General features: G+C 44.7%; 1 protein-coding gene across 2 annotated transcripts in view; it reads left to right on the forward strand.

Annotated features, from left to right (window-relative positions):
- SPTBN2 (spectrin beta, non-erythrocytic 2) overlaps positions 1-21,770 on the forward strand; it is a 421,076-nt gene that overhangs the window by 255,853 nt on the left and 143,453 nt on the right. The window lies entirely within an intron of this gene.

Consider the following 21,770-nt stretch of genomic DNA (forward strand, 5'->3'; position numbering starts at 1 on the left):
TACAATCTAATTTGTTCCCCAATTCGCATTAGGGTTATTTATTTAGTTTTTCAAAAGCCAAATAACCTAAAATTATATTTTTGGAGTAAGGAGATAAACCGGAGGAAACCCACACAACATATGAAGAACATATAAACTCCACACAGATTAGCTGATCTGGGGATCTAATGTTATTAATCATAAAGAAAATGTTTACCTTTTCAGCAGTAATATATTGTGCAAGTATGGGCTAATTCATTAAATATAGTCAGGTGCATGACATGGATATTTACCTGGGTACTCACTAGGCGATGTGCTCCATGAGCGATATCGTCATTGTTTGACCTTGAACTCCCGAGCAAACGACCTAGCGCATATACACTGAACAATATCGGTAACTATATCGTTCAGTGACGTTATCCTGCACAAACCCCATACATGCAGTTTTTGATGATATCGTCAGATTGACCTGCATGTACGGCCAACAGAACACCTCGTTAACGACCCGCGGGAGCATGCATTGTTAACGATATAGTGTGTACATACTGGTTGATATTATAAACTATATCGCTCATAAGGGTCAAAATGAGCCATAGCATTTCAAATATCACCTAGTTTGTATGGGGTTTAAGTAATCTAGCTTAATTTTGTCCCATTTTAAAAGCTTTTTCAATATAAAATAGACCTATGTGCCTGTTACTCTGTAAGTTAAGTATGCTGTCGTTGTCCTGTATATAACTAATACCCCCTACACATTTGGCTGATGGACAACCCAGCGGCGGGGGGTGTGGTGTGGTGTGGTGATGGGGTCACCGGCCCATAGCCCTGCATGCTAATATGGACAATAATGGGCCTAATTCAGACCTGATCGTAGATGTGCTAAATCAGTTTCACAAACATGCGGGGGACACAAAGCACAGGGCTAGTCCTCCCCACATGTCGGGCCCTACTCCCCCCCCCCCTGCACAGGTACAAAAACATTGCACAGCGACGATGCTTTTGCACCAGAGGAGCTGCGCTGGCAGGGAGCTACTCGACGCTTCCTGGGTTGCAGCGGCCTGTCAATCAGGCAGAGGCGATCGCAGGGCTGAGATGGCCATCTGGCTCTCTGCGCAGTTCAGACCTGATTGTACGCAAACGCACAGCAGCTATCAGGTCTGAATTGGGCCCATTGTCCATATTGGCTTGCAGGCATAAACGAGCCAGCACCAATGATGAACGACCGCGGGGGCCGCACACATCGGCAAGTGTGTAGGGTCCTTAAGGGATCTATATACTAAGACTTGCAGATAGATAAAGTGGAGAGAATGAAATTACCAGCCAGTCACCTCCTAACTGACATGTCACAGGCTGTGTTTGAAAAATGACTGCTGGGCACTGGTTGGCTGGTACTTTATCTCCGTACGCTTTATCTCTCTCCAAGGCTTAGAACATAGAACCATTAATCTTTCAAGTGGAATTATTTTCCTAGAATTTAGAATGAAGCCCTTGGATTTACAAGTCTATTGGTTCCATGCACATGACATGGTAGCCTTATAAGTAAGTCATGATTATACAGGTTTGTCCTATTTTTGGCATATTGTGATCCAGCAAATACTGTACTATGCAATATTAAGCCTACACGCAAATGCAGGTTTTGTCAGTCGTATCCATTGCTTGCTTTATCCTGCTCTTGTCTGCCAACCTGCTTTGGTGTCTTGGCTGACTAGAGGCCACCTTACACATTATCATGCACTCTTGGACTTTTCGACCAATCTGCACAAACATCTTTCAGTGTGTATGTCCAGTCCATCATTCATTGCATCGTCCCATTGGATGCCCTGCACATTCAATGGGAAGATTCCACCAATGACGTGGTTGCTACATGCCGCATGCAATGCTATATCACGTTATATGATGCATCTTTTAGTGTGTACGACGATGTGGTATATCATTACATCACATCCCCGGGTTGCACCATCTTTTAGGTGTATACCCAGTTTAAAATGATTCAGTGTGTATCCCGGTTGTCGGGATGCAGGTGGTCACATGACCAACACCAGCATCCCAACACTGGTGATCTTCCTCCCCCTCCTCCATCCCCTTAATTCTTTCCCGTCCCTTCTTTCCCCTCCCCATACCCCTAGGGGCTGGTGGCTAACCCTTGGGGAGAGGGGGGGGGGAGGCTTTTACCTAACCACCCTAGTGTGCCTAACCCTAAAAGTTAACCTGATACTTGACTTCGGGATGCAGTTGTCAGTCTTTCGGCACCGGTTTCACGAGTAGTGTCGGGATTCTGGTGTCTGTCACATGACTGCCAGCATCCCGACAGCTGGCATGCTAAACTCAGCCCATTTAAACATTTGGTTGTTTACCCTGCCCATCAAACCATCAGGTTCATTGAATTGTGAAAGCTTCAGTTGAACAGATTCAGAGTCTCCATATATGTTGCATTTTTGTGTTTTTTAAAGCTTGTATGTCATGATTTTATAAAGAGGTATTATACAATGTGGGAGCCCTTTCTCATGAACACCTTTGATATACTTCTATTTCTGTTGTTGGTGTTTGAAAGTATAAGCTCATTACCTCACTTCTTGCTGTTGGTCTGCTTGTTATGCTACTTTGTTCTTTAATCCTATTTATAGTATATAATAATCCTTTTATACAGGGATTTTAAATAGAGCACTCCTATATCTGAGAGAAGAGGGCAAAACATTGTGTACCTTTTTAATTATTCTTTGGATTGACATTCATTGTCTTTATACCAGTTTTACGCAAAACATTTTTTGGGGAAATATGTTTTGTAATGTTCGGCAACAAGTGTTGATGTGCCATTGCTCTCTGTGCTCTGGTCCGCATGTTGCACATTTGTACAGTATTGCACAGCCACAAGGAAGCTGCTCTGCAATACCATATAACTAAATTGTAATCTATGTAAAGGCCCATATAGATGGGCCGATGCGGAAGAGATGTGTGCTGAACGAACCGCTCAGCACACATCTCTCCCGCCGCTCAGCACAGCGCGATCTGTGCTGAGCGTGCGGGGGGAGACGGGGCGGCCGCTCACTTTACCCAGAGGGTGAAGTGAGCGACCCGCTAGATTGGCCTGCACGGCAGGCCAATCTAGCACCAGTGATAGCGATGCACGGGGCTGCGCATCGCTATCGCTGTTAGGGCTACACACGGAGCGATCTTGCTGAAAATCTAAGCAATCTAGTGAGATTGCTTAGATTATCGCTCCGTGTGTACCCCCCTTTACGTCTCCTGCATGGAGTGCTGCGTCAGAAGACACAGCATTGGATTACCATTGCAGCCGAAGCTTACTCGGACTGGCTATCAGAACTGGTCAGCTGGGTCCAGTAAGTCTGTGTCCAAAAATGTAGAGTAGACCCTGGGCTCAGCACACGTCCCTGTTTTGTAGAACAGCCCTGGTCACTGCACCTGCTCTGACCTCCAAACACCACAACATGTGAATCATGTTGCAGCTAAGGGGGGACTGCAAACAATCATGCAAGACCCGTTCTGCATATACTTAGAGCAGTTCCTGCACATGTGCAGCTCCCCAACCAGCAGATTTGTATGTAAACCATCATACAAATCTGAATCAGGCCCTTAGACCCATACAGATAAAGGGCCTAATTCAGACCTGATTGCAGCAGCAAAATTGTTCTCTAATGGGTAAAACCATGTGCACTGCAGGGGGGCAGATATAACGTGCAGAGAAATTTAGATTTGGGTGGGTTAATTTTTTCTGTGCAGGGTAAATCCTGGCTGCTTTATTTTTCACACTGTCATTTAGATTTCAGTTTAAACACATCCCACCCAAATCTCTCTCTGCACATGTTATATCTGCCCCCCACCCTACAGTGCACATGGTTTTTCCCATTAGAGCACAATTTTGCTGCTGCAATCAGGTCTGAATTAGGACCAAAGTTCCTTACTCAGTTGTGCCTGTCCAGTTCCTGTAAATGTTTGTGATTTACAGTGCTTTAGGGCATTTTGCAGTCTCTATTAAGCTGTTTTAAATTGTAGCTGAAACTCCAGTCTATGTATATGTACGTGTCCGTAAATAGAAACAAAATTAATCTTTGTCTCTTCTAGCTGAAGTGTTGTGATATAATTGTAAGGTTTTTGTTTTACTTTGTTGTATGGAAGCCAACACAATAGCTGAGTTCTTGCTAGATTGATTAATTACTGATTACTCAAGTCTATTGTTTAGAATGTAAATAGAAAAACAATGACTAGTATAAAACCTACAGATAACTGGTTTCTTGGTCATTAATACACTGTATAATCAGTAACTCTTTCAAGGCTGACAGGATTATCATTCAGTACACACCACGGGTGTGGTATGAGTTGCCGGCGGCCGAGTCCCCGGAGGCCAGCATACCAGCGCCGGGATCCCGACCGCCGGCTTGCTGACAGCGGGGTGAGCGAAAATGAGCTCCTTGTGGGCTCGCTGCGCTCGCCACTCTGCGGGCACGGTGTCGCGGTATGCGCGCCATGCTATCTATTCTCCCTCCAGGGGGGTCGTGGACCCCCAAGAGCGAGAAAAGGTGTCGGTATGCTGGTTGTCGGGATTTCGGTGCCGGTATACTGTGCACCAGGATCCCAACAACCAGTATACTGAATACCACCCCACACCACACACGTCGGTGACCAAGTTAGACAAAAGGCGGACTTCCGTGTTGATCTTTACAGATTATTCACCATGACCAATAATGATCTTTATTTCAGAATCATTGCAAATTATTCAGAGTAGGCCACAAAAATTAATTTAGATGCTGGAAGAGATCCAGGTGCTTACTACATGCATAGCTGAATCTCTTCCAGATTGGAGTAAAATAATAAAAATAATAATTTTATTTATATGGAGCTTTTTTCCTTAAGACTCAGTTGCTTTACAGACACTTTGTACAAGGCTTTGGTACAGAATATAGAAAACCACACAGATAATTAAAAACAACAGCAACCTAGAGGTCACAAAAAGCATGTTGCAGGGTTGGTTCATTCATTTTGGGTAATAACTTAATTGATCATTTATTCCACCTACGAAAGGTACCAGATGAGGCAGTCATGGTGGGCGCACTACGTAGGCTTACCCTGGGTGGAATAAGTTACCCCTAGAAGAGATGACACAGAATGGGTGTTTTCTGTATCCTAATGCTCGGAATGAGGTCCCACCATAGCCATCAGGTCCATGTATTTTTCATCTCATCCATGAGCGCACCAGGTAAGGCAGCCATATTGGGTGCACTGGCTCTCCCCTGCAGTCTGAATACTACAGAAGGGTAAAAAAGAGAGGGGGGGCACTAAATTTAGGCGCAGTATAGATATTATATATAATATATATAAAAAAGCAGCTATAGGGAAAACACTCATTGATAGTGGGATCCCAGTGTTATATAGCGCTCTGGTGTGTGCTGGCATACTCTCTCTCTGTCTCCCCAAAGGGCTTTGTGGGGTCCTGTCCTCTGTCAGAGCATTCCCTGTGTGTTTGCGGTGTGTCGGTACGGCTGTGTCGACATGTTTGATGAGGAGGCTTATGTGGAGGCGGAGCAGATGCCTGTAAATGTGATGTCACCCCCTGCGGGGTCGACACCTGAGTGGATGGTGCTGTGGAAGGAATTACGTGATAGTGTCGACTCCTTACATAAAAAAACAAACCATCAGGGGCTCAAAAACCATCAGGGGCTCTAAAACGCCCGCTACCTCAGATGGTTGACACAGATGTCGACACGGATACTGACTCCAGTGTCGACGACGAGGAGACTAATGTAACTTCCAGTAGGGCCACACGTTACATGATTGAGGCAATGAAAAATGTGTTGCACATTTCTGATGTTACCCCCGGTACCACAAAAAAGGGTATAATGTTTGGAGAGAAAAAACTACCAGTAGCTTTTCCTCCATCTGAAGAGTTAAATGAAGTGTGTGAAGAAGCGTGGGCTTCCCCTGATTAAAACGCTGGTAATTTCTAAGAGGTTACAAATGGCGTACCCTTTCCCGCCAGAGGATAGGTCACGCTGGGAAACATCCCCTAGGGTGGATAAAGCGCTCACACGCTTGTCAAAGAAGGTGGCACTACCGTCTCCGGATACGGCCGCCCTGAAGGAATCTGCTGATAGAAAGCAGGAGACTATCCTGAAATCTATATATACACACACAGGTGTTATACTGAGACCGGCTATAGCTTCAGCCTGGATGTGCAGTGCTGCTGCTGCGTGGTCAGATTCCCTGTCAGAAAATATAGATACCCTAGACAGGGACACTATTTTGCTAAACGTAGAGCATATAAAAGACGCACTTTTATACATGAGGGATGCACAGAGGGATATTTGCCGTCTGGCATCCAAAATTAGTGCAATGTCCATTTCTGCCAGGAGAGGGTTATGGACTCGGCAGTGGACAGGTGATGCAGATTCCAAACGACACATGGAAGTTCTGCCTTATAAGGGTGAGGAATTGTTCGGGGATGGTCTCTCGGACCTCGTTTCCACAGCAACAGCTGGGAAGTCTACATTTTTACCCCATGTTCCCTCACAACCAAAGAAAGCACCGTATTATCAGGTACAGTCCTTTCGGCCCAATAGGGGCAAGCGGGTTAAAGGCGCGTCCTTTCTGCCCAGAGGCAGAGGTAGAGGGAAAAAGCTGCAGCATACAGCCAGTTCCCAGGAGCAAAAGTCCTCCCCCGCTTCCTCTAAGTCCACAGCACGGCTGGATTCTAAACATTCCAAAGTCACAGCTGGTCCCTACGACGCGCCTGCTGTTCCTAGGGATGGTTCTGGACACAGAACAGAGAAAAGTGTTTCTCCCGGAGGAAAAGGCCAAGGAGCTGTCATCTCTAGTCAGAGGCCTCCTAAAACCAAAACAGGTGTCGGTGCATCACTGCACGCGGATCCTGGGAAAAATGGTAGCTTCCTACGAAGCGATTCCATTCGGCAGGTTTCATGCAAGAACCTTTCAGTGGGACCTGTTGGACAAGTGGTCCGGATCGCATCTTCAGATGCATCGTCTGATAACCCTGTCTCCGAGGACAAGGGTGTCTCTGCTGTGGTGGCTGCAGAGTGCTCATCTTCAAGAGGGCCGCAGATTCGGCATACAGGACTGGGTCCTGGTGACCACGGATGCCAGCCTTCGAGGCTGGGGAGCAGTCACACAGGGAAGAAACTTCCAAGGACTATGGTCAAGTCAGGAGACTTCCCTGCACATAAATATTCTGGAACTAAGGGCCATTTACAATGCCCTAAGTCAGGCAAAACCCCTGCTTCAAAACCAGCCGGTACTGATCCAGTCAGACAACATCACGGCGGTCGCCCATGTAAATCGTCAGGGCGGCACGAGAAGCAGGACGGCGATGGCAGAAGCCACAAGGATTCTCCGATGGGCGGAAAATCACGTGTTAGCACTGTCAGCAGTGTTCATTCCGGGAGTAGACAACTGGGAAGCAGACTTCCTCAGCAGGCACGACCTCCACCCGGGAGAGTGGGGACTTCATCCAGAAGTCTTTCAAATGATTGTAAACCAGTGGGAAAAACCACAGGTGGACATGATGGCGTCCCGCCTAAACAAAAAGCTAGAAAAATATTGCGCCAGGTCGAGAGACCCGCAGGCGATAGCTGTGGACGCTCTGGTAACACCGTGGGTGTACCGATCGGTTTATGTGTTTCCTCCTATTCCTCTCATACCAAAGGTACTGAGGATAATAAGGAGAAGAGGAGTAAGAACTATACTCATTGTTCCGGATTGGCCAAGAAGAGCGTGGTATCCGGAACTTCAAGAAATGATGTCAGAGGACCCAAGGCCTCTACCGCTCAGACAAGACCTGCTACAGCAGGGGCCCTGTCTGTTCCAAGACTTACCGCGGCTGCGTTTGACGGCATGGCGGTTGAACACCGGATCCTGAAGGAAAAGGGCATTCCGGAGGAAGTCATTCCTACGCTGATAAAAGCTAGGAAAGAAGTAACCGCAAACCATTATCACCGCATATAACGAAAATATGTTGCGTGGTGTGAGGCCAGGAAGGCTCCAACGGAAGAATTTCAGCTGGGCCGGTTCCTGCACTTCCTACAGTCAGGGGTGACTATGGGCCTTAAATTGGGTTCCATTAAGGTCCAGATTTCGGCTCTATCGATTTTCTTCCAGAGAGAATTGGCTTCACTACCTGAAGTTCAGACTTTTGTTAAGGGAGTGCTGCATATTCAGCCCCCTTTTGTGCCTCCAGTGGCCCCTTGGGATCTCAACGTGGTGTTGGATTTCCTAAAGTCACATTGGTTTGAGCCACTGAAAACAGTGGATTTGAAATATCTCGCGTGGAAAGTGGTCATGTTGTTGGCCTTGGCTTCGGCCAGGCGTGTTTCAGAATTGGCGGCTTTGTCATGTAAAAGCCCTTATCTGATTTTCCATATGGATAGGGCAGAATTGAGGACTCGTCCCCAGTTTCTCCCCAAAGTGGTATCAGCTTTTCATCTGAACCAACCTATCGTGGTGCCTGCGGCTACAAATGACTTGGAGGCTTCCAAGTTGTTGGACGTAGTCAGGGCCCTAAAAATGTATGTTTCCAGGACAGCTGGAGTCAGGAAGACTGACTCGCTCTTTATCCTGTATGCGCCCAACAAGTTGGGTGCACCTGCTTCTAAGCAGACTATTGCTTGCTGGATCTGTAGTACGATTCAGCTTGCACATTCTGCGGCTGGACTGCCGCATCCTAAATCAGTGAAAGCCCATTCCACGAGGAAGGTGGGCTCTTCTTGGGCGGCTGCCCGAGGGGTCTCGGCTCTTCAACTTTGCCGAGCTGCAACTTGGTCAGGGGCAAACACGTTTGCAAAATTCTACAATTTTGATACCCTGGCTGAGGAGGACCTTGAGTTCTCTCATTCGGTGCTGCAGAGTCATCCGCACTCTTCCGCCCGTTTGGGAGCTTTGGTATAATCCCCATGGTCCTTACGGAGTCCCCAGCATCCACTTAGGACGTTAGAGAAAATAAGAATTTACTCACCGGTAATTCTATTTCTTATAGTCCGTAGTGGATGCTGGGCGCCCATCCCAAGTGCGGATTGTCTGCAGTACTTGTATATAGTTATTGCTTAACTAAACGGTTATTGTTGAGCTATCTGTTGAGAGGCTCAGTTGTTATCATGCTGTTAACTGGGTATTGTATCACGAGTTATACGGTGTGATTGGTGTGGCTGGTATGAGTCTTACCCGGGATTCAAAATCCTTCCTAATTGTGTCAGCTCTTCCGGGCACAGTATCCTAACTGAGGTCTGGAGGAGGGTCTTAGTGGGAGGAGCCAGTGCACACCAGTAGTCTAAAAGCTTTCTTTATAGTTGTGCCCAGTCTCCTGCGGAGCTGCTAATCCCCATGGTCCTTACGGAGTCCCCAGCATCCACTACGGACTATGAGAAATAGAATTACCGGTGAGTAAATTCTTATTATTGTTAATCAATTGTCTCTTCTTGGTCAATTATATAAAAAAAAAAAAAATAGAGTAATACCACTATAAGCAACTTGTTTCACATTGGTATACGATTGTCATCCTGTGCAATAGATTTGTTCCCCCTTTTCAGTTTATTTGTAGATTATTATTTTTTGCTTTGTTTTTATTATACATTTTGAATTTTTACAGTTTATTTTTTTTACAAGCCACTTTTAATAAATTAATGTGATTGCTTAATCTCCAAAGAGCCTCATCACTTAAGAGAAAGGTAAGACCCTGTTTCTCTAGCTCAGGTTGGTTGTCCAGGACCAATTCAAACTATTTATTGTCAATATAAAGGCCGTATTCACGGGCAGAACTGGGGAGAGATGTGTGCTGAGCGAACTGCTCAGCACACATCTCTCCCCCCACTCAGCACAGCGCGATGTGTGCTGAGAGTGCGGGGGGGGGGGGGGGAGGGGGCGGGGTGCTCATTTCACCCAGCGGGTGAAATGAGCGGCCTGCTAGATTGAGGCCAATCTAGCACCAGCGATAGCGATGCGTGGGGCTGCGCATCACTATCGCCGTGGGGGGTACACAATGAGAAATCATTCTTAAAATCTAAGCAATCTAGTCAGATTGTTTAGATTTTAGGCTGGGATCGCTCCGTGAGTATCCCTTTTACTAGGCAAAACTAGTGCTTGTGGCTGCCAATCATAAAATATGTGGACAAACAGAAGCAAATCTTGTCCCTCACCACATAATTGATCCTAAGGATGATATGTAAACATAATTTACTTACTTTAAGATTTTTTTCAAAATTTCTCAATAAAAAAACTTTTGACCTAGAGGAACCGTGAAAAAAATGCTGATACTCAGGGGCACCATGAGTCAAAAAAGTTTGGGAACCACTGCTGTACACTATTCCCTGGCTTCCTTCTTTCTGATGTATAACATTGTAAATGTCTGATTTCTTGAGACTTACAATACTTTATAAAATAAAAATAGCCTATGATTCTGCACATCCTTCAACAATATCCTATAATGTGTTTTGTTTTTTTTTTGTTCATATATTGTTTTATTTATTTAAAAAAAAAAATCTATATTTTTTTTTGGGGGGGGGGGTGGGGGGGTCGCCACAAAGCCATGTCTTGCGATTACAATGTTGTCTGCAGAATTTCAATTGTAAATGACATGTAGTTGCAGCCTGTACACCATTGCTGAGTGATCTAGGGGTTGGCAATGAGTGAGAGCTGAAGTTTTATTGTTCTTTCTGTCTCTGGTGTCCCCCTCCCTTCAGCCACACCCTGCATCATCTTTACTATTGCATGGTACAAACAAGCGACAGATTATATTTGTTCACTGCCACAGGGTCCTGGAACGTACTGGGAATTATTATTGTACAAAAGAATACATTCATGTTCTCATGTGTAAATATACGTTGTATTTTCTATTATATATCACTTGTACTAAATATTTGTAAAACTATAGCATGCATATATCATGCAATACAGGTACATAATATATGATGGAAGTTTTGTAGATGTGCATTGTCCGGTTCAGTGCTTAAAGTGGTCCTAGAGAGGTGGTGGCACCACCCCGGCGCTCCTGTAATAAATGGATTGTGCGTGCCCCCCCCCCCCCCCCCCAAAATGGGCATGGTCTCAAAAAGAAAGGGGCATGGTCATGCAATAGTATCCCCAATTAAAATTATGCCACACAGTAGCACAATCTTATTCACATTACACCACATAGCAGTGTCCCTTATTCATGTTATAACACACATTAGTGCCCCTTATACACAAAGCCCACAGTAGCAGCACCCCTATTACACATAGAGGTACATTTACTAAGCAGTGATAATAGTGGAGAAGTGAGCCAGTGGAGAAACTTCCCCATCAACCAATCAGCACTGAAGTAACATCTATCATTTGCATACTATAAAATGATACAGAGCTGCTGATTGGTTAATGGGGAAATGCCCACAGCAGTAGCACCCCTTATACAATGCCCACAGTAGTAGTGACCCTTATGCAATGTCCACTGTAGTGGTAATGCCCACAGTGGTTGTGCACCTTATGTAGAGCCCATAGTAGTTGTGCCCCTTATGCAATGCCCCCAGTAGTAGTGCCCCTTATGTCCCCAGGAGTGATGCCCCTTATGAAGTGCCTTCTATACAATACACTCATTAGTAGTGCCCCCAGTAGTAATGCACTTAGTGGTAATGCCCCTGTGTAGTAATGCCGCATGTAGTAATGCCCCCAGTCGTTTAGCCCCAGTGGTAATGCCCCTGTAGTTATAGCCCCTGTAGTTAGCCTCCATGTGGTGTAGTTTGCTTCCAGTAGTTAGCCCCCATGTGGTGTATTTTGCCCCCAATAGTTAGCCTCCATGTGGTGTAGTTTGCCCCCAGCAGTTAGCCTCCATTTGGTGTAGTTTGCCCCCAGTAGAAGCGCCACTTGCATTTTAACATATAAAAAAAAAACCCACAATACTCACCAAGCCCCGCTCCCGCGTCCAACCGCTTCAGTCCTCCTGGCGTCCGCTCCTCGGCACTATGGGAGAGACGTCATGATGTCTCTCCCATAGCGCACACTGCCAGAGCCGGAAGCCGGAGCTCAGGAGTGAGCTCCTGTCTCCGGCTTCTGTCGAGAGCGCGAGGGGCACCCAATGGTAACACAATCTCAGCGGGCTCCCAGCATCTCCCTGCGGCGCCGGGCACACATCGGGTTAGGTGAGCCAGAGGAGTCGGAACTACGTTCCGTCTCCAAATGTAACTGACGGAACGCAGTTCCGCCCTGTTCTGGCTCACTTTAACCCCTGGTCAGGTTACCCTTTCAAACTATGGTTTAGTTTTTATTCATGTAACACCTATTAAATGAGGCCTTCTATAATTTTTATGTGTGTGCAACCTTTTGTGTTTGGGTGACCAAAGTGATATAGATCTGCCTGTTTTCCAGACGTTTGCCACACATGGGAAATGCTAAGGTTTTTAGGTGCTAAGGATTTCATATTGGGTTTGAATGAGTAGATGATTGGTATTGCCTGTTCTCACGCAACCATATAGCTTCAGTGGTATGCAACTTGGGGATACGCTTTGGTTACAAGATCCTGCCGCTTTTTCTATAACCTTTTTTAATTGAGTTGTTAAGAGTAAAGGCCCATACACACTTGGCGATTTTGAGCTGAAAGCTCACTTTTGGTGTGTTGAGCTGCTTTCAGCTCAAAGCCGCCCAGTGTGTATGAACAAGCGATGTGCGGTGAGTGCTGATGCGCGCTCCCGCTTCATCGCTGGCGGCTGCCATTCATCTACTGGTATTACCAGTAGATGAAGGGTGGGGTGGGTGGCTTTCCATATGGAAAAGCCGATCACCCACGCTGACATCGCTGCTTTTCTGCCCAGCGATGTCGGCGATCATCGCTATGCATACACGCTGGGCAAAAACGCCCAGAGTGTATGCACCTTAAGAGGTATAATCTACAGATGCACTACATCTCTGAATTTCAAAATGGTGCCTTGGGGAAGAGGCAGCGCATTTTTCACAGTTGCATTGTGCTGCGTTACGGTGGTTGTGCCTTTGTGTAATGTCAAATAAAACATGATCTTGTGCTGCAAAAAAACCCTAGAGGAGCAATATAACACAAGATAGCTGCAACATTTAAAGATGGTATGGGATTTAAGGCAAAGTCAGGTTGTTAGGAATTGTTTGGTTTCTTTGCTTGTTCATACTAATTGCTTTCCCAAAGCATGATGTTTAGACATACAGATGTGTCCTCATATATCTTTCCTCAATACACCACATAGCGGGAAATGCCTGGCGTGAGTGAGCTGACAGGTCCCGTACAAGTCTGTTAGCATTGGGTGTCTTTTTTTTTTTTTTTTGGCCAAAAATGCAGCTTAGTCGCATCGCTATGTGATTAGGATGCACAAGCAGACTCTGCGGATTAAAATTATATGCAGCATGTCTATATTCTCTGCGTCTGCTGCTGTAACTGCATACAAAATAGTATGTTTTCTAGCAAAACGCTGTAATCAACAATTTCGTATGCAGATACAGCCGCGGTCACACACAGACTATAGGCATGCCACATATCATTTTTATCAGCATAAGCTACTTGTGTGTCCTATTAACATCATTTTGCAAATAAGATGAATTTTAATGATAAAAGTCTTGCATAAAGACGCTAAGCGCTACTGGGCCACGGCATGGCGTGACTAAAAGGGCGGTTTAACATACAGAGAGGCTAGGTGTAAGCGGACTTGTTTATTGAATAATCTCTACACAGGAGACATGGACACCGTTTGAGGTCAGAGGAAAGAAAATTTCATAACCAGTGAAGGAAAGGGTTCTTCACAGTAAGGGCAGTAAGGATTTGGAATTCACTGCCTGGGAAGGTAGTAATGGTGGACTCAATCAATATGTTTATGTTTAAAAATGGATTAGATAAATTCCTAACTGAAAGAAATATCCAAGGATATTGCATTTAAAGTGAGTGTATGTTAGAAAAAGCATGATTTATAGTGTTAGTTAAGGTGCATGCACACTGCGTTTTTGCCCAGCGTGTATGCATAGCGATGATCGCTGGGCTGAAAAGCGCTCCGTGCATACACACTAAGCGCTTTTCCCTCCTGCCCAGCGATGTCGGCAGGGATAAGCGGCTTTCCATAGCAGGACGCTATGGAAAGCCTCTCACCCCGCTGGTAATACCAGTAGATGAACGGCGGCCGCCAGTGATGAAGCGGGAGCGCGCATCAGCGCTCACCGCTCATTGCTTGTCCATACACACTTGGCGGATTTAAGCTGAAAGCAGCTCAACACACCAAAAGTGATCTGCTTTCAGCTCAAAATCACCCAGTGTGTATGGACCTTTAGCCTTAATAACTTAACTTGATCTGGGTCAGAATAGTTAAAATAGTGTTAAATACAGATTAGTGTAAGAATTATAAAATAAAAAAAAAGGTTGAACTAGATGGACATTTTGTCTTTTTTTTTTTTTTCAACCTCAATAACTGTTACTATGTAGTAGCTGATTAGTTGTCCTCCATTTTTTTTAATATATCTTCTTTGGATGTTTAAGATCAGAAAAAGAATAAACAAATGGCAATTGTTACAATAAGTATGGAAACAATAAGTAGTAGTAGGCAGCTGACCTTGAGAGAGAGAGAGAGAAACAAACAAGAAAGAGAAATAACAGGAGTCTCATCTAACTAATCACTGTTCCTCGACCAATATCTGTAAAGTTTAGATTTTATGAAGAAATACCAGGGGTCTAGGGAAAACAGTGCGGGATCTGGCATTTGCTAAAGCACAACATCACCCATTTTGTAACACATATAATAGTACCATGAAGTTAAAGCAAAACATGACCTCAAGCAGTCTCTAAAGGTGCGTACACACTGAGCGCTTTTTCCCCCTGCCCAGCGATGTCGGCGGGAGTGAACGGCTTTCCTTAGCAGGACACTATGGAAAGCCGCTCACCCCGCCGTTCCTCTACTGGTAATACCAGTAGATGAACGGCGGCCGCCAGCGATGAAGCGGGAGCGCGCATCACCGCTCATCGCTTGTGCATACACACTGGGCGGCTTTGAGCTGAAAGCAGCTCAACACACCAAAAGTGAGCTGCTTTCAGCTCAAAATCGCCCACATGCGGAGAGAGTGGGGGAACATGTGGTAACCATGTCCCAAAAAAACATTCTGCCTTTCCTTCCTTATTTATTGTTACCTCTCTCCAATCCATGGAGAACAAAAGAGACTACAGAGCACTAAGGTAACATTAACAATTTAAGCAGAGATTAGAGAGTAGTGTCTCTCCCTTTTTTCTTTTTTTTTTTTTTCTTTATTACAGCAGCCGGTATCTTTTTAATAACTTATTGGGAGGGGGGTGGGGGGGATGTATGAAGCAGTGGAGAGCGTGGAGAAGTTGCCCATGACAACCAGTCAGCTGCTACGTATCATTTTATATGGTGTACTTAATACTTTTTACCAGTGGCTGAAGTGGAAATTTTGAAGTGGGGTTACGGAAAAGGTAAGGATGCAATTATGCGCCGGCCGAAGGCGCACGCACTCCAGAAAAGGGGGCATGGCCATTTAAAAGGGGGCGTGTCCAGTGTAGTAGAACCCCTTATACTATCTAGTACTGGTGCCCCTTTCACCTTATAGCACACAGTACGAGCCGAAATTCACATTATAGCACACGGTACGAGCTGAAATTCACATTATAGCACACGGTACGTGTCGCAATTCACATTATAACACACTGAAGGAGCCGAAATTCACATTGTAGCACACTGAAGGAGCCGAAATTCACATTATAGCACACGGTACGAGCCGAAATTCACATTATAGCACACGGTATAAGCTGAAAATCAGAGACAGGGACATCCAGAGTGACAGCAGGGATAGGGACAGAGAGTGACAGCAGGGAGAGAGAGTGATAGCAGGGACAGGTTCAGAGAGAGAGTGACAGCAGGGAAGCAGGGGAACATTACCTGACTGTGGCCGGCGGAGGCACCCATGGGCAGCGGCGGTGATAAGGATGCCTTTGGTGCGGTGAGGTCCCTCTGACCGCCATTTGTTGGTGGCGGCGGTGAGCGGCTTGAGCTAGTCCAGCGCTCTACACAGCCGCCGAGCACCATGTGCAGCAGGATGGCCACTTCCCTCGCCTCCTGCTGCATACTCTTTCATTTAATTAAAAAAAAAACTTCTGTGTCATTGGAAGAAGTGGCGGTATGCCATACCGCCCCACTTTGACCACTGCATTTTACCTCAAAGCTGATTGGTTGTCACGGGCAACTTCTCCACTGGCTCATTTCTCCAGTCCGTTCACTTTTTCATACATCTACCCCTGAGTCAAAACATATGGCCACGGGGATGACAAGAGGAGAGCCCACTTTGAGGTAAAGTAAATGAAATACATTACAAATTGTTTGCACTTCCTTCCAAGCTAAAAGCCTTTAGATTGGACCATAGTCAGGACTCCAGACACTAGACTTGCATTTATAACACATAAATTATATATGTCTTTGCTATAAATGGAGGTTCAGGTAGAGCAGTTCAGAAAAAAAGATTTTTTTTTAATATTTGATAATATAAATAACAAAGCGCTTGAAATATGTGAACGTAAACCTGTAAAAATAAAAGATTTAGTTATTATGTTTACAGCTCTTTTTAGTGCACAGTTTTGCAGTAAAAGGGTTCCAATGTAATGCCGTTAATAGATAAGTGGGAACAGAAGCAGGTACTCGCGAATGCTAACTCTCCCTAACACTCGTACCTGTATTGTGTACGGTTCATGGCTGGTTCCCTTTTACGGCTTCTTCCGTCCATCCGCCGCCGGCTGGTGCTGGGCTCGCATCTCCTGATCTGTGTCTGGTGTCTCAATCGTCCGCTCCCAATGCGTTTCGGGCTGCATGCCCTTTCTCAAGGAAAGCAGAAATGGCCTCAAGTTTCCTTTTTATTTGTAAAAACTTTAATCAATTAATAAAAAATAGAAGTTGTAATCCATGTTAAAAAAGGCGGCTGACTTGTGTTCCCTTTTGAGGGATGGTCTCCATTTTGGTTAGGTAATGCGTGTTCTAACAGTATTGATGCATGTATATGATATGTTGTATAATAACCTATATGTAAGATAAAATTCGATTTATACAATAAATGAGAGATGGAAAATGTATTCTAAAAAGGATTGCGGAAGAAGGTTTACTATTATAAAAAGGCATTGAGTTCAATGTCCATATTCAACCCCATTGGGCTTAACGTATTCATGGGGTATATTGTTTCATTTGTTTAGTTCTGCTGACATATTTCTTGCTATCCAATTTTTTATTTTTTTTTACTTTTTGGATTCCCAAAAATGTAATAACTTGAAGGGTCTTTGTTATGATGGTCTGCATAGTATTTAGATACACTATGGGCTGTATTCAAATTATATATCACGCCCAATCTCTTTTCTAAAGTGATCTCTGTTATCACGCATATTGTGATCAGGTTTAACTGCGTAAAGTATTGAGCGCCCTCGCTACCCCAGGAATAGCGAACTGAAATGATTATACCACGCACATCAGCAGAAATAGAACGGGTATTGAACGGGGTGAAAAGAATTGAATAATAAGGGGGGTACACAGGGAGAGATCCGTGCTTAAATTCTAAGCAATCTGACTAGATTGCTTAGAAGTTAAGCACAGATCTCTCCGTGTGTATGCCCCACGGTGATAGCGATGCGTTTGGCCGATGTACTGGTGGCCACAATTGCAATTTGTCTGAAATGCTTTGATTGGACGAGTTGATTTTTCCCTTGTTGTTTTGCAGGATATGCACTTTAAACAGTGATAGCTTCCATTTCTTTCTTTTTTTGTTTCCAGTTTCTGATTTTATGGAGCTTTTAACTAGATTTTGTTTTAGACTTCTTGCTCTCTTATATATTACTCGTCGATTCTCACTTATAAATGGTTGCAAGGTCTTATCTAGATGTAAAATATTCCAGTGTTTTTTTTTTAAATTATTGCTCAAATGCAAGATGTTGACTATTAAATTGTGTAGTGAATGCAGTATCGAAATTTTCTTTTGTTTCCTTTTAGTCTGTATTTGATGAGGTCCTTTCTGTTTTGTGCAATGTTTTCAATTTTTCTTTGCAAAAGTTCTTCATTCTTCATATCCCCTCTTTTTATAAATTTCTCCTTCATTGTTTCTCTTTGTGGTACGTATGTTTCATGTTGTGTGTTATTTCTTTTTATTCATCTAAATTGTCCTCCTGGGATATTTCTAATCCATTTGCTGTGGTGATTGCTATTATTAGAAAGAGTGGTATTACCACTTACTGTTTTTGTATGATTCCTTGTTTGTATTCCTTGATTTTCAATAAATATTTCCACATCTAAGTAGACAACCATATATATAGTAGGCATTCTTTCAGTGTTGTTTCTAAGCCTCTCCACACAAATATCAGAACATCTATATATTGTTTCCAAATGGTCAGTGTACTTGTTGTTCTTCCCACCTAGCCACAAATAAATTTGTGTAACTAGGTGTGAACGAAAACCCACTGCAACACCTTTTCTCAGGTTATAGAACGGTCCTCCATTCCAAAAACTGTTTTGATTTAAGATATACTCTATACGGGTTGGGGCTGCAGAATGGGGGGTGGTGTCAGGGCAACAAAGCACCTATGGGTGTCGTGGACACCGACGAGTGGGCTTTTGATCGCTCGGGATCCCAGCATCGGCATGGTGACCGCCGGGATCCTGAGCGCCGGTCACATGACCAGATCCCGTCTATACATTCCATTATGAAGTTGAGCGGAGGATTTGATATTTCTGTGTTGTTTGAAAGAAAATATTTTGTTGCATCACATCCTAGATTGTGGTCTATACAGGTGTATAGTGATGTGATGTCACTAGTGCAGAGGATGTAATCTGTCTGCCCTTTCTCCACGTGAGTTTGTTATGATGTTTCTTGGCCACTAATTTTATTTGACATATAGGTTATTATACAACATATCACATACATGCATCATTACTGTTAGAATACGCAATACCTAACCAAAATGAAGACTATCTCTCAAAAGGGAACACAAGGCAGCCGCCTTTTTTTTTTTTTTTTTTTTTTAACATGGACTACATCTTCCGTTTTTTATTACTTTATTAAAGTTTTTACAAATAAAAAGGAAACTTCAGGCCATTGTGCTATCCTCGAGAAAGGGCATGCAGCCCAAAATGCGTAGGTAGCGCACGATTGAGACACTACCCACAGAGTTCAGGAGATGCGAGCCCAGCACCAGCTACTCACGGGAAGGAAGAAGCCGCACAAGGGATCCAGCCGGGTACTGTACACAATATAGGTACGAGTGTTAGGAACAGTTAGCGTTCGTGAGTACCTGCTTCCGCTCCCACTCATCCATCAGCGGCATTACATCGGAACCCTTTTACTGCAAACTGTGGACTCTCAGACATCATGCTAAAAAGAGCTGTAAACATAATAACCAAATCTTTTCTTTTTACAGGTTTGCGTTCACATATTTCAAGCGCTCTGTTATTTATATTATTATTGCATTTATAACAATTAGAATCTAGAATCTCCTACAAGAAGTTTCACTTCCAGGGTAAAATATGTACAATGAAGTATTTTGTAAACTAGTTTATTTATTGTCACACATCCCCTCAGGATAGCAAATAAATCCATATTGGCGAACTCCAAGGTCCATTTAGTAAGACAGAGTGTCTAAAGGGTAAATGTAATAGAGCATGTGCAATGTAGGCATTGGTGAGTTCCTGATGTTTTAAAAGGGCAATCATTTTAAAAGGCAAAACCAATTTGGAAACCTAAAGGGGGGGTACACATGGAGAGATCTGTGCTTAATTTCTAAGAAATCTGACTAGATTGCTTAAGCCCCGTACACACGGGGAGAGATGTGTGCTGAGCGATCTATCACTGACCGCTCAGCACACATCTCTCCCCCCACTCAGCACAGCGCAATGTGTGCTGAGCGAGGGGGGGGGGCGCTTATTTCACCCAGTGGTGAAATGAGCGACCTGCTAGATTGTGCCTTCATGCAGGACTTATAGCACCGGTAATAGCAGGCCAGTGCATAGCTATCGCTGTGGGGCATACACACGGAGAGATCCGTGCTTTAAATTCTAAGCAATCTGGTCAGATTGCTTAGAATTTGAGCACTGATCTCTATCCGTGTGTACCCCCCTGTAGAAATTAAGCACGAGTCTCTCTGTGTGTATGCCCATAGCGATTAGCGATTCGCGGCCCCGCGCGTCACTATCGCCGGTACAAGATTAGCCTACATGCAGGCGCAATCGAGTAGATCGCTCACTTCACTGAAGTCTTTCCAGGAAGACATTGTACAAGTATGTTGTTGGTTTCACATTTATACATGTCTAGCGTTATTCATATAACTTTTTTGAAAACTCCCCACCAAATTGTGTGTGTGTGTGTGTGTGTCTGTGATACTAGTCGGTGCCGCCACAGCCATTAACTTCACTGCCCCATACCCTTCTTTAGCCTTGTGTCTTGGTGGCAACTGTTCATGACCCAAATACTTCCTCTAAGTTAGGTTTATATCACATAGGCTATATAACATATATACATGTGTAAAAACACTTGCTATTTTGCTGTGTTTGAAGTATTTTATCTAAAGAAGCTATAAACGGTTTATTTTATGCTGGTTGCCTTCGGAGATAAAAGGGACATCTGTCTGTAACCTTGCAGCGTGTTTATAGTAAACATGGACTCTGTGTCTCATAAATAAAGCCATCAGGGTTGCATTCAGAGAAAGTCCTTGTTCTATAAATTATAGCCTATGCCTCCAAGGCAGGACCCCTGTACAGTGTTGCAACTGTTGTGCTTGATAATGTCATATGATGATGCTATGTGTTTGGCTATAGTAGCCCCCTTTGACTTGTTTTCTCCGCTTTTTGAAACTCCTATTCAGACAAGATATGTACTTGCAATATATTTGGCAAGGATTTAAGCTGCCTTTTTTAAGCATAGTTAGGAGTCGGAATTGTTCTTTACATAAACTCTGGAAGCATTATTGGGGTCATCACATCATGTGAGCAACCTTGACGGGAGCCGGTACAGAGTGTTGCAACAGGGCCAGTACCAGTCTATCCCTGAACGCAACCCCCCGTACTTCTACCCAGTGTCAGGGCAGTCGAGAGCCGGGATGGGCCCAGGTACATTTCAAGGGGCCTGGCCTAATAACAGGAGGTGTGGTCATGTACCCTTAGAAGAAAATAGTATTTTAAGCACCTCCATTGTGACACTGCAGCCCAGTACACAGCTGCATGTGCTGGGCTGAGGAAAAGAGCTGCAGCTGCTGCTAGGTAAGGGGGAGGGGGCCTGGGCCCCTGCTGGACCCTCACTGGACCCCTCCATCAGACCTGGGCCTTGGTAATTTGTACCCCCCCCCCCCCCCCTTGGCACCACTGCCCAGTGTACGGTTGCCCTACCCACTGCTCTGAATTAAGGAACTGTCTTTTTTTTTTGTACTGTCCGGCTAATCCAATCCACAGATTCTTTATATCTGTTTAAATTAGAGATGAGCGGGTTTGGGTCTCGAAGAACCGAACCGTACCAAACTTTGTACCCGGTTCCGAGCCCGGCTCGGGTTTTCCCGCCTGACTCGGAAACCAGAACGAGGCAAAACGTCATCATCCCGCTGTCTGATTCTCGCGAGATTTGGATTCCATATAAGGAGCCTCTCGTCCCCGCCATTTTCACTCTGGCATTCGAGAGTGTGCAGAGAGGACGTGTCTCCGTTCTCTGTGTCCTCAGTGTCCGTGGATTGTGCTGAATCTGTCCAGTCACAGTGCTTGTGTCCTCTGCTGCCATATGTCCAGTGGTGCTGTGTTGTGCTGCATCAGTTCAGTGGTGGTGACCTCTGCTACCAT

This window comes from Pseudophryne corroboree, chromosome 11 (assembly GCF_028390025.1).
Source record: "Pseudophryne corroboree isolate aPseCor3 chromosome 11, aPseCor3.hap2, whole genome shotgun sequence".
In the NCBI taxonomy this organism is placed as follows: domain Eukaryota; kingdom Metazoa; phylum Chordata; class Amphibia; order Anura; family Myobatrachidae; genus Pseudophryne; species Pseudophryne corroboree.